This window comes from Talpa occidentalis, unplaced genomic scaffold (genome assembly GCF_014898055.3).
Source record: "Talpa occidentalis isolate TD23 unplaced genomic scaffold, MPIMG_talOcc4v2.1 talOcc4.4, whole genome shotgun sequence".
In the NCBI taxonomy this organism is placed as follows: domain Eukaryota; kingdom Metazoa; phylum Chordata; class Mammalia; order Eulipotyphla; family Talpidae; genus Talpa; species Talpa occidentalis.
The window spans coordinates 9,265,089-9,274,406 of NW_023604295.1; positions in this window are offsets into that span (position 1 = coordinate 9,265,089).

Genomic DNA, 9,318 nt, shown 5'->3' on the forward strand with positions numbered 1-9,318 from the left:
TTTGTCCCATCACTGGGAACTGTCTTGATCATTTGTAGACCAAGACCTTTAAAGACTGACTCATTTTTCTTTCAAACAATTTCACCAAATGACTAGTTCTGTATCTAGTTGTTGAATAAATCTAAATATTGATACTTTACAAGTCACATCACAGTCTTCAGATTGTTTCATTTCTAGCTCAGATATATCCTATGGAAGGAAGTTTCTACGGGAAGAAAGTCACAAACTCCTGAGGTGCTCTCGTGACTGAAATGAAGTATGATAAGTTATTCAAAGAGCATATTTGCTGGTGGATTTTTTCATGTGAGAGTTATATCACAGATACGTTTTTCTGTTGGGGGCATTTAGTAGCTGTGGACAGTCTTTATATATATAAATTTTTATACAAATTTGTAACTATAGATATATATAGTAGTTTATATATATATGTATTTACATATTATTCTGAGTGTTAAGAAAAATAGAAACACCACACAAATGACAAAAGCAAATACCCCCGGTACTAGCACTCAGAAACAAGTCGGATGCTAGTGAAAAACTATAGGAATTAAAACAAGTCAGTCCAAGCTAATCAAGCAAATTAATTCTACAACATGTAGAGCAATGCTAGGTTATGTTTATGTTTTCTTTTTATCTCATACACAGTCTCTTGGGGTTGGGGGGGTGTAAAGGGCAGGACAGGACACAGTGCAGGTTCTCTGATCCCATGCAGGCCGGGTAAAGGAGGAGTCAGAGTCCTCAGTAGTTTTGCAGGTTTTTTATTGGGGTTCACCAGGCATATGGAAGGCAGGGGTGCTGGCTGGGGGGCTGGCAGGCCTCCCAGCCCCCAGCAAGTCTTCACTCAATCTGAGCTCTCTGGCGTTTGTTCTGCTGCTTCTCGGCTTCTCTTTCGGCTTCTGATTCGGCTTCTACTGCTGCTGCTGCTGCTGGCGTCCCCGTGATGCCGCCCTTAAAAGCACAGTCTCAGCTCAGCTGAATCCCATCTACCTATGCCCACACCCTATTCCAGGTGCCCGCCATCAGGCATGCATTCAGGACAAGGATCCATCATCTATCCTGATGGCGGAAGGGCAGAAAAGCCTGACATTTTCTTTACCTACAGGGGGAGATCCACATTTATGGTAAAACGTAAGAAGAAATGGCAATCTGATCTCAATGAGTATTCAGTATCTAATACAACCTATTTGACCTATTTGTACAAACTCTTCAATTTAGGAAGTCAGTTTTGCCACGACATTGTTGTTGTGTTTATGCAATAACTTTTTAACAATTGCTTGACTTTGGCCCAATGTTCAATTCATCTTTTATACAATAGCTATGTTAAATATTATTTTTCCCTTTGTATTTTTTAAAGATTTATCTATTTATGTATACAAGAACTAGGGTACAGGCTAGAGGTGTGGAGGGGTGAGAGGATTCACCAGAGACAGAGTGGGGAGCAGAACAGATGGATCTACTGAAATACACTATTGAGGGGAGCAGCAGGCAAGCCAGGAGAGGTCTGCTGCACCATGTGGGTTGCTCCCTGGCTGGCCGGGAATTGAACTCCGGCTGCAGTGGCTGTGGATTGCTTCATAGGGTGCATCTTAACCCCTTGAGCCACCAGGGAGGCCCTCCCTTTGTATTTTTATGTCAAATCCACTTACTATAGTGACAAACAGTGGTGATTTCTCAATCCACTTACTATAGTGACAAACAGTAGTTTTGTGTTGTTGACTGAACCTTCTAAACGATCAATAATTTCTTATTTTTAGCAATAATGCATGTTATTCCCACTGACACCTGATTGTAATGATGAGGTAGGTACAATTGTTTCTCAAAGCCAATTTAAATGATGCAGCTGATATAATGGTCTTTTAACTCTTAACAAAAATATATCTCTTCTTTCTATTTAGAAGCACATTTGTCCAACATGATAACAGTTGTGACTCTATCTGTGCAGTTAAGTTATCCAACTTTTTTCCCAAAGAGTGGCATCAAACATCATTCATGTTTCCTGCTCTAGTACAATCTACAGCTTCCACTGCAAATCCATCCTCACGCTGAGCTCTAAAAGCAGGTGTCCTATGATCTTATGACAAAGGTATTTTTACATTCTATGATCTTGTTTTTGCCATTATCATTAGAAGAGTTTCTTTTTCAGTATTTGAATTTTACTTAGAAAATGAAGCCAAACATCTTAAAAATTGCATATCCTTTTAAGACAAATGGCTAGGGATTCTAGTAACTACTATGAAATATATGCTTCTACACAATCAATGTGCTTTTTTTTTTAATTTGATATTAACAGAATTTCCTGACGTGTTTATCACCTGTCTCTGTTAATTGCCAGGTTAGCTAGTAAGTGGTTTACAAATGCTACCACTTTCAAGCCAAATATCTCTGGTTTTACCTGAAGCACAAAGTCATAAAAAATAACTGCCTTTCTGGTGTCCACTAGAATCTAGGGAATATTTAAATTCATGACTTGTGGTAACTTGGGCTAATTGACTTTGGTTTTCAAGACATCTTCTTTCTCTTCATGAATCAATGTTGTTGTTAAAGCAAACAAACAAAAAACTTGAATGCACTTTTTGACTAGTTTGTGTTATAGTGCTTGGCAATTAGTATGACTGGCTTCAAACTGAACCATCTGGGATCACTTAATTTGAATTTAATCCACCATTTAAAAAAAAAAAACACCACTTAAGGCTAAATAATTTGAAGCAATATGAATGAACTTGAGGGACATTATGCTAAGTGAAATAGGTCAGATACAAAAGACAAATAATGCATGATCTCACTTTTGTGTGCAATTTTAAAAAGTCAAATTTGAAATAATATAAAATTAACTGGTGGATACCAGGGACTGCGTGTCAGGCAGATGGGGTGATGATGACCAAAGGCAACAAAATTCCAGTTATAAGATGAATAAGTGCTGGAGACCGGAGGTATAGTGTCATCACTGTGGTTAATATTAATGGATTTTATTCTCAATATTTGTTAAGAGGGAAATCTCAAGTGTTCTCAGAACAAAAAGGGTAATAGATATGTTAGTTGGCTTGATTGTGTCTGTCACTTAACAATGTCTACATATATCATTGTTTATATATATATAGCTTTAGACATCACTAATTTTCTTTTATGTGTTCCATCTTTTTCTTCATTTATCTTATCCCCTTAATCTAAATTCCTCATTTGTTGTTCTAAATATTTCCTGTACTGAAACAGACCAAAAAAAATGTTCTTTCCAACATGTTTGCCTCTAAATTCTTTCTATAGTATATCTCTAAATTAAAGGGCTATGTTGTAAAAGTACACAGAATGAATTTAAATCTTCCTTGATGAACGAGAAACTTCAAGTATCAAAAACAACTGCATTTGGGTAAATGGCCAGATGTGCTTCTATTTGAACAATGTATTTGTGTATTTACATTTGATGTTGAGTTTTTATTTGTTAGGATCTTTCTGTGAAGATCGTTTAACTGGAATTTTTTTTTAGTAATCTTTATTAATGTTCAATTTTGACTGATTGAAAGAATTTTGAGAATTTTATCTAAAAACCAGGAAAGAAATAAAATAGAGAGTAGTTTTCATATTGAAGTTAATTGTTTCATCTCAGTGTTCATCTGCTAGAGTCACCAAAACAATGAGGATATAATTTGAAGTGCAGCACTGTGAGGATATAATTTGAAGTGCAGCCCTGTCTATATCGTTTCTTGAGCCTATGAAGGAAGAGTTGAGTCTTCCACAATAGAGAGGAAACTGAGGAAATGTTTTGCTGTATTACTTTTACTCTTGTCAAAGTTTGGGCAACAGTTTCATAAAAGGAATCTTCTTGTTTTTCACATATACCTCAGTTTCATAAAAGGAATCTTCTTGTTTTTCACATATACCTCATTGTTCAACAGGAAATAATGAAAACATTCATCTTTCATGTGGAGTTTAAAAACTTGCTCTGATAAGTTTAATAAACTCCTCTTTATATAAGCAATGTTCTTATGCAGCTGCAAAATACTATGGCTAGCACTTGAAAATTGTAATATTTTCTAGATCTAGGAAAATGTAATATCTTTTTATCAGTTCTTATTTGGTGGAATCTTCCCTGCTCTGCTATTCTTTTATTCATTCCAAAGCCCATTTACTGAGGTGTGAATTGACATACAAAAAGCCATACATACTTAAAATAAAATAAACAAATTGTTGAGACTTTAAATAAGTAAACGTCCATGAAATCATCACCTATCATGATCTATGTTACAAACATATTCATCATCTTTAAAATGTTCTCACCCCTTAGAAAATTTCTTTGTAGACAATACAATATTGCCAGCTGTACTCGGGATATTGTATGGTTGATCTCTAAGGCTTACTCTGCACAGCTGAAATTCTCTACTTTTTGAATAATAACTCTTCATGTCCTTTCTCCCCAACCTTGGCACCCACTGTCCTTTCCCTGCTTCCATGAGTTGGACTCTGCCAGATTCTCATATAGGTGCATCATGAAGCATCCATCCTTCTGTGTCTGACTTATTTAACTCAACATAATAGCTTCCAGGTTCATCCATGTCATCACAGAAGGCAGGGTTCCCTACTTGTTAAAGGCTGAATGCTATCCCACTGTGCATGCATATTGCGTTTTCTTGATCAATTTGTCTGCTGATAGATAAGCATTTAGGTTTCTTTCATGGCTTAGCTACCATGACTAATGTAGCTAAGCCTACACTATTGAAGTGCAGATTTTTCCTTTTCTATTTTGAGTAAATGATATTGAAAATTCCATGGGTAGCTTTCTAAAGTGTTAACCTTATAATGATTAAAATGGACAGAATTACAGTTGAAGAAGGTAAATGAAATTAGCTAGCATTAAAGATACTAAAAACCTTAGAAGAGGCAAATGAAATAATGGAAATATATCAAAATAGTGTAGCAGAACTAGCATGTATTACCTAATTTAAGCCAGATACCTTGGTATTGTTATATAAGTTCTGTAAACATTATTATACCCATTGTAAGAATGGGAGATTGAATCAAAGAGTCTAAGTGACCCACCCAAGACCAGACAGCTAGTAGGTTGTTAGAATTTGAATCTGGATTCAAAATCCAAGTTTCTTCTCCTGCCCCCTTCTCCCTCCTCTGCTAATGTTAGTAGGGATATTTGGTATAAACTGTGGACTATGAGAAATGAGAGATAGTTTTCAGTCTTCACCGGTTAATTTATTTTTATTTATTTATTTTTAAAATAATGCCTCCCTTCTGGTCTTTTTTTTTTAATTAATTAATTTATTTATACAAGCACTGGGTACAGTCAGAAGTGTGGGAGGGTGAGAGAATTCACCAGAGCCAGAGCAGGGAGCAGAACAGGCAGACTGACGAAGTACACTGCTGAGGGGAGCAGCGGGTGGCAGGAGAGGTCTGCTTGCCATGTGGGACCCTCGCCAGTGGCCGGGAAACGAACCAGCGCTGCAGAGGCTGTGGGCAGCTTCGCAACCCAGTGCTCAACCGCTGCGCCACCGGGGAGGCTCTTCAGTGGTTAATTTAGATTGAATATAGGTTGGTAAAATTCAATAGAATTTTAAGAAATCGAACAAAAGAGAGAAAATGCATCTTGCTTGAGAGCACCAGTTTTTGATTGAAGCAGACATGCGAAAAATCAAGGAGACTCTAGTATAAGCCAGTTGTGAATAGTTCTCTATAGTATTTTAGCATTTCCAGTTTTGGGTAAATTGCAATAGATATCAAAAATATGTTGTGCATGGCTAATGAACAGGAGCCATGACTTGAAGCAGAGAATGGACAGAATACTTCATTAAAAAGTAGCAAAGGCGGGCCTCCCCTTGTGGTGCAGGTGGCTGAGAACAGCACTGTGAAGCTGTCTGCAGCATCTGCAGTGCCGGTTCGATCCCCGCCGGCCTCAGAGCAATCCACATGGCACAGCAGACCTCTCCTGTCTCCCCCGCTGCTCCCCTCGGCAGTGTAGTTTGGTCCTTCTGCCTTTTCTGCTCCCTGCTCTGTCTCTGGTGAATTCTCTCACCCTTCCGCACCTCTGGCCTGTACTCCAGTGATTGTAAAAATGAATAAATATTAAAAAAAAGTAGCAAAGGCAAATTTTTTATGAAGGCAAATTTTGCCAAAATGCTTCCATATTTCACATAAAGGCAGTGTTTGGAATGAAAAAAAAAATTACAAGTATAATCCAGAAGGAGGGTGTACTCTGAAAAAAAGAAGAAACAAATCTCTTCATCACAAACTATTTTTTTTTTTAATTTGCTCTATTGCTTAATGCAGAGCATCTAACTTTTTATTGGTATATGTAGTTGGGCATTCCTTACTTCAGGGAGATGGTTTGAAGAGCAGAGGTAAGAAAGAAGATATTTATTAAATAAAAGAATGAATAAACCAATATTTTATTATGATTCTGGGAAGAATATATATGATTTTTTTCACTCAAAAATCTCTGAAATTACCTGATACATGTTTGTTGAGGCCCTTGTTATTGAATAAGGCAAAGTGAAGGGATCATGCTCAGAGAAATGAGCCAGAAAGAAAAAGAAAAATACCGGATGGTCTCACTCATAGCAGGGATCTAGAAAACTTAAATAAGGGACCAGGAAAATGAATAACTATAAGAAAGTGAAAATCAAAATCAACATAAAACTATGAACCAGAGACACTCTGTGGGGGGTGGGGGGCGGGGAGGGGAAGGATTGGGGTCAAAATAAGGGGATTGCAATTGTATGGGGAATATAAAAATAAATTTTATTTTAAAAAATAAAATAAAATGAATAAGGCAAAGTGACTGTAGTTCCATCTCTGTACACCAGGGGGCGTGTTACAATGCTTTCACTCTACAATTCGCTCTTCCACTCTACAATTTTAAAAATGATTTCCAACATTATTTCATTTGCTCCCTCTCTTCCTCATCATCTCCTTGGTCTTCTAGCTATTCTTCAAGAGTACTCCTGGTATCTTCTAGTATCCTGGAGTCCAAAGACCTGAAGTTGACAGGGAGTTTCTATTTAAGTAGCATGTATAAACCAGCTGAAAGCCAGTTTAAGATTGGAATAAAACTCTTCAAACTTTCCATTCTTTATTTCCAAGCTTTAATTCTTTATTCTATGAAGACTGACATTTCTGTTAGGCTAGAAATGCCTTCAAATTAGGTTGAGTATGACTTAGTTTCCCGTGAGTCACAGGCTTTGTGTGGTTGTGCTCTATGGCTAGTTTGCTGGGGATCTTGGACTTTGCTTAGAACAATTCCCCTCCAAATCAATGCCAGATCAGTAACATGTCAGGATGTGTAGAAAAGAATCAGTTTACTGCTCTGACAGAAAAAGTTTTCATTTGCAAAAGGCCTTTCTTTTGGGTTATCAAAGGGCATAGATTTTTGAAATTACTGTAACATAACCCCTGGTTATACTATTACTGAAATCTTTTTCCTTAGTCAACAAAACTGAAAAAATAAATGTAGCTTTATTACAATTCAGCACATATGGCAAATGTAAAATTGAATACAACAACTTATTCTTTGTTGAGGAAACCTATCAGAGATTTAGTGTGTGGTGCACCAAGGTTCTGGAGAAAGGGCTTTGTCAGCCTGTTGATTTTTAACATTTGTTTTTTTTTTTTTTTTTTTTTTTTTTTTTTAAGAATCTCTATTTATTTTTTATTTTTATTTTTTGTATATTTCTTACATTATTTTTCATTTTTGCACAATGTATACATTTTCATCTTGGTTATATTCCCCATACAATTGCACCTCCCTTATTTTGACCCCTATTTGAACCCAAGGAAACAGAGGTTTTTGTCTCAATAACAGAAAACACAATTTTCTTTGTGCCTTCCAGAGTAAAGCCTTCGTAGGGCAAGCGTTCCATACAGATCAGAGGTAGCCGATATAATGGAGAAAAACAACTGATGTACTTTTTGAGGCATATCATCAATCAGACTCCATTTGTTCTTGGAAATGTCTCTGCTGGCAATCACCTCTGTATCTGCGTGTCAAGTGGGACACTCCTCTGCTATTAAATTCAATGCAAAACACAAAGCAAAGCTTAGTGACTTGTCATTTATTTCTCAAGATACCCTGGTAATTGCAAATAAAAAAAAAAAAACCTAGACTGTTCTCATGGTAGAAAGCTTTGGAAAGAAATATACCCATGCACAACTGTTGCTTAGCAACATGGCATTTTACAAAGGAAAAAACCATATTTGTTGAACCTTTCAGAACGTCATCACTTTGCATCTTTGCATCTACCTTATGCCCATCCCTTTGAGTGAAAGGGTGAGAGAGTTGGAAAAAAGGTACAAACCTTATTTGACCTCACTGTTGGTGTTAATCTAGTAATGGTTATGTGTGGGTTCCACTATTTTCACATACAGTAATTCCCATTTTATGGAACAGGTGTTACAAGCTAAATTTGCATTATCAATGTGATGTGAGTCCCTTATTTCACCGGAACACTATTCACCATGTTTTTTATTGTTAGTTATATCCAAAAGGGCAGGTTGAATATTAACTAAAACCAAAATGGGACTCTTTAAAAATGAATAGCTTGAATCATGAAGATATTACTTCATTTTACAGGATTCCTTTACTCAGGACAAACTGTTATCTGAGTTAGTAGTACTAACTCAGCCAGCTTTGACTTGAATTATTTATTTGTTTATTTATTTTACATTTTAAAAGCGCAGGTTTATTAGGAAGAGAAAGAAAAAGAGAGGCACCTGCATAGTCACAGGTGGGCAGGAGCTCTGCCAACAGGAATGTCTTAGGTTTTTATTGATTTAGTTTCCAGACAGGGCAGCAGCCCTGGAGTGTAAGTTCTCTGAGGTCAGAAAGCTTCTCTGTCTTGTCAGCCTTCTACACTCATCTGGGGTCTTACACATTATGGGTCAAAGTACTTTGACTGATGATGACTGATGTAAACTTTCTACCTCATACTCTAGGGTTATATTAATAGATTGATTATTTCCTTAATTAATTCTAAATGTCTTTTTAAAAGATTTATTTATGCATACAGGAAGTGGGGTACAGGGCAGAAGTGTGTGTGGGGGTGAGAGGATTCACCACAGACAGAGTGGGGAGCAGAACAGGCAGATCGACTGAAATACACTGCTGATGGGAGCAGCAGGTGAGACAGGTCTGCTGCACCATGTGGGTAGCTCCCTGGCTGGCTGGGGATCCAACTTATGCTGCAGAGGCTGTGGATAGCTTCACAGTGGTGTGCATACACTCTTGCGCCATCAGGGAGGCCCCAAAATTCTAAGTATCTTAAGGGCATGAGTATTGTTTTTTAAATTCTTCTGGTTTCCCACATATATTCCCTTTGAATATGT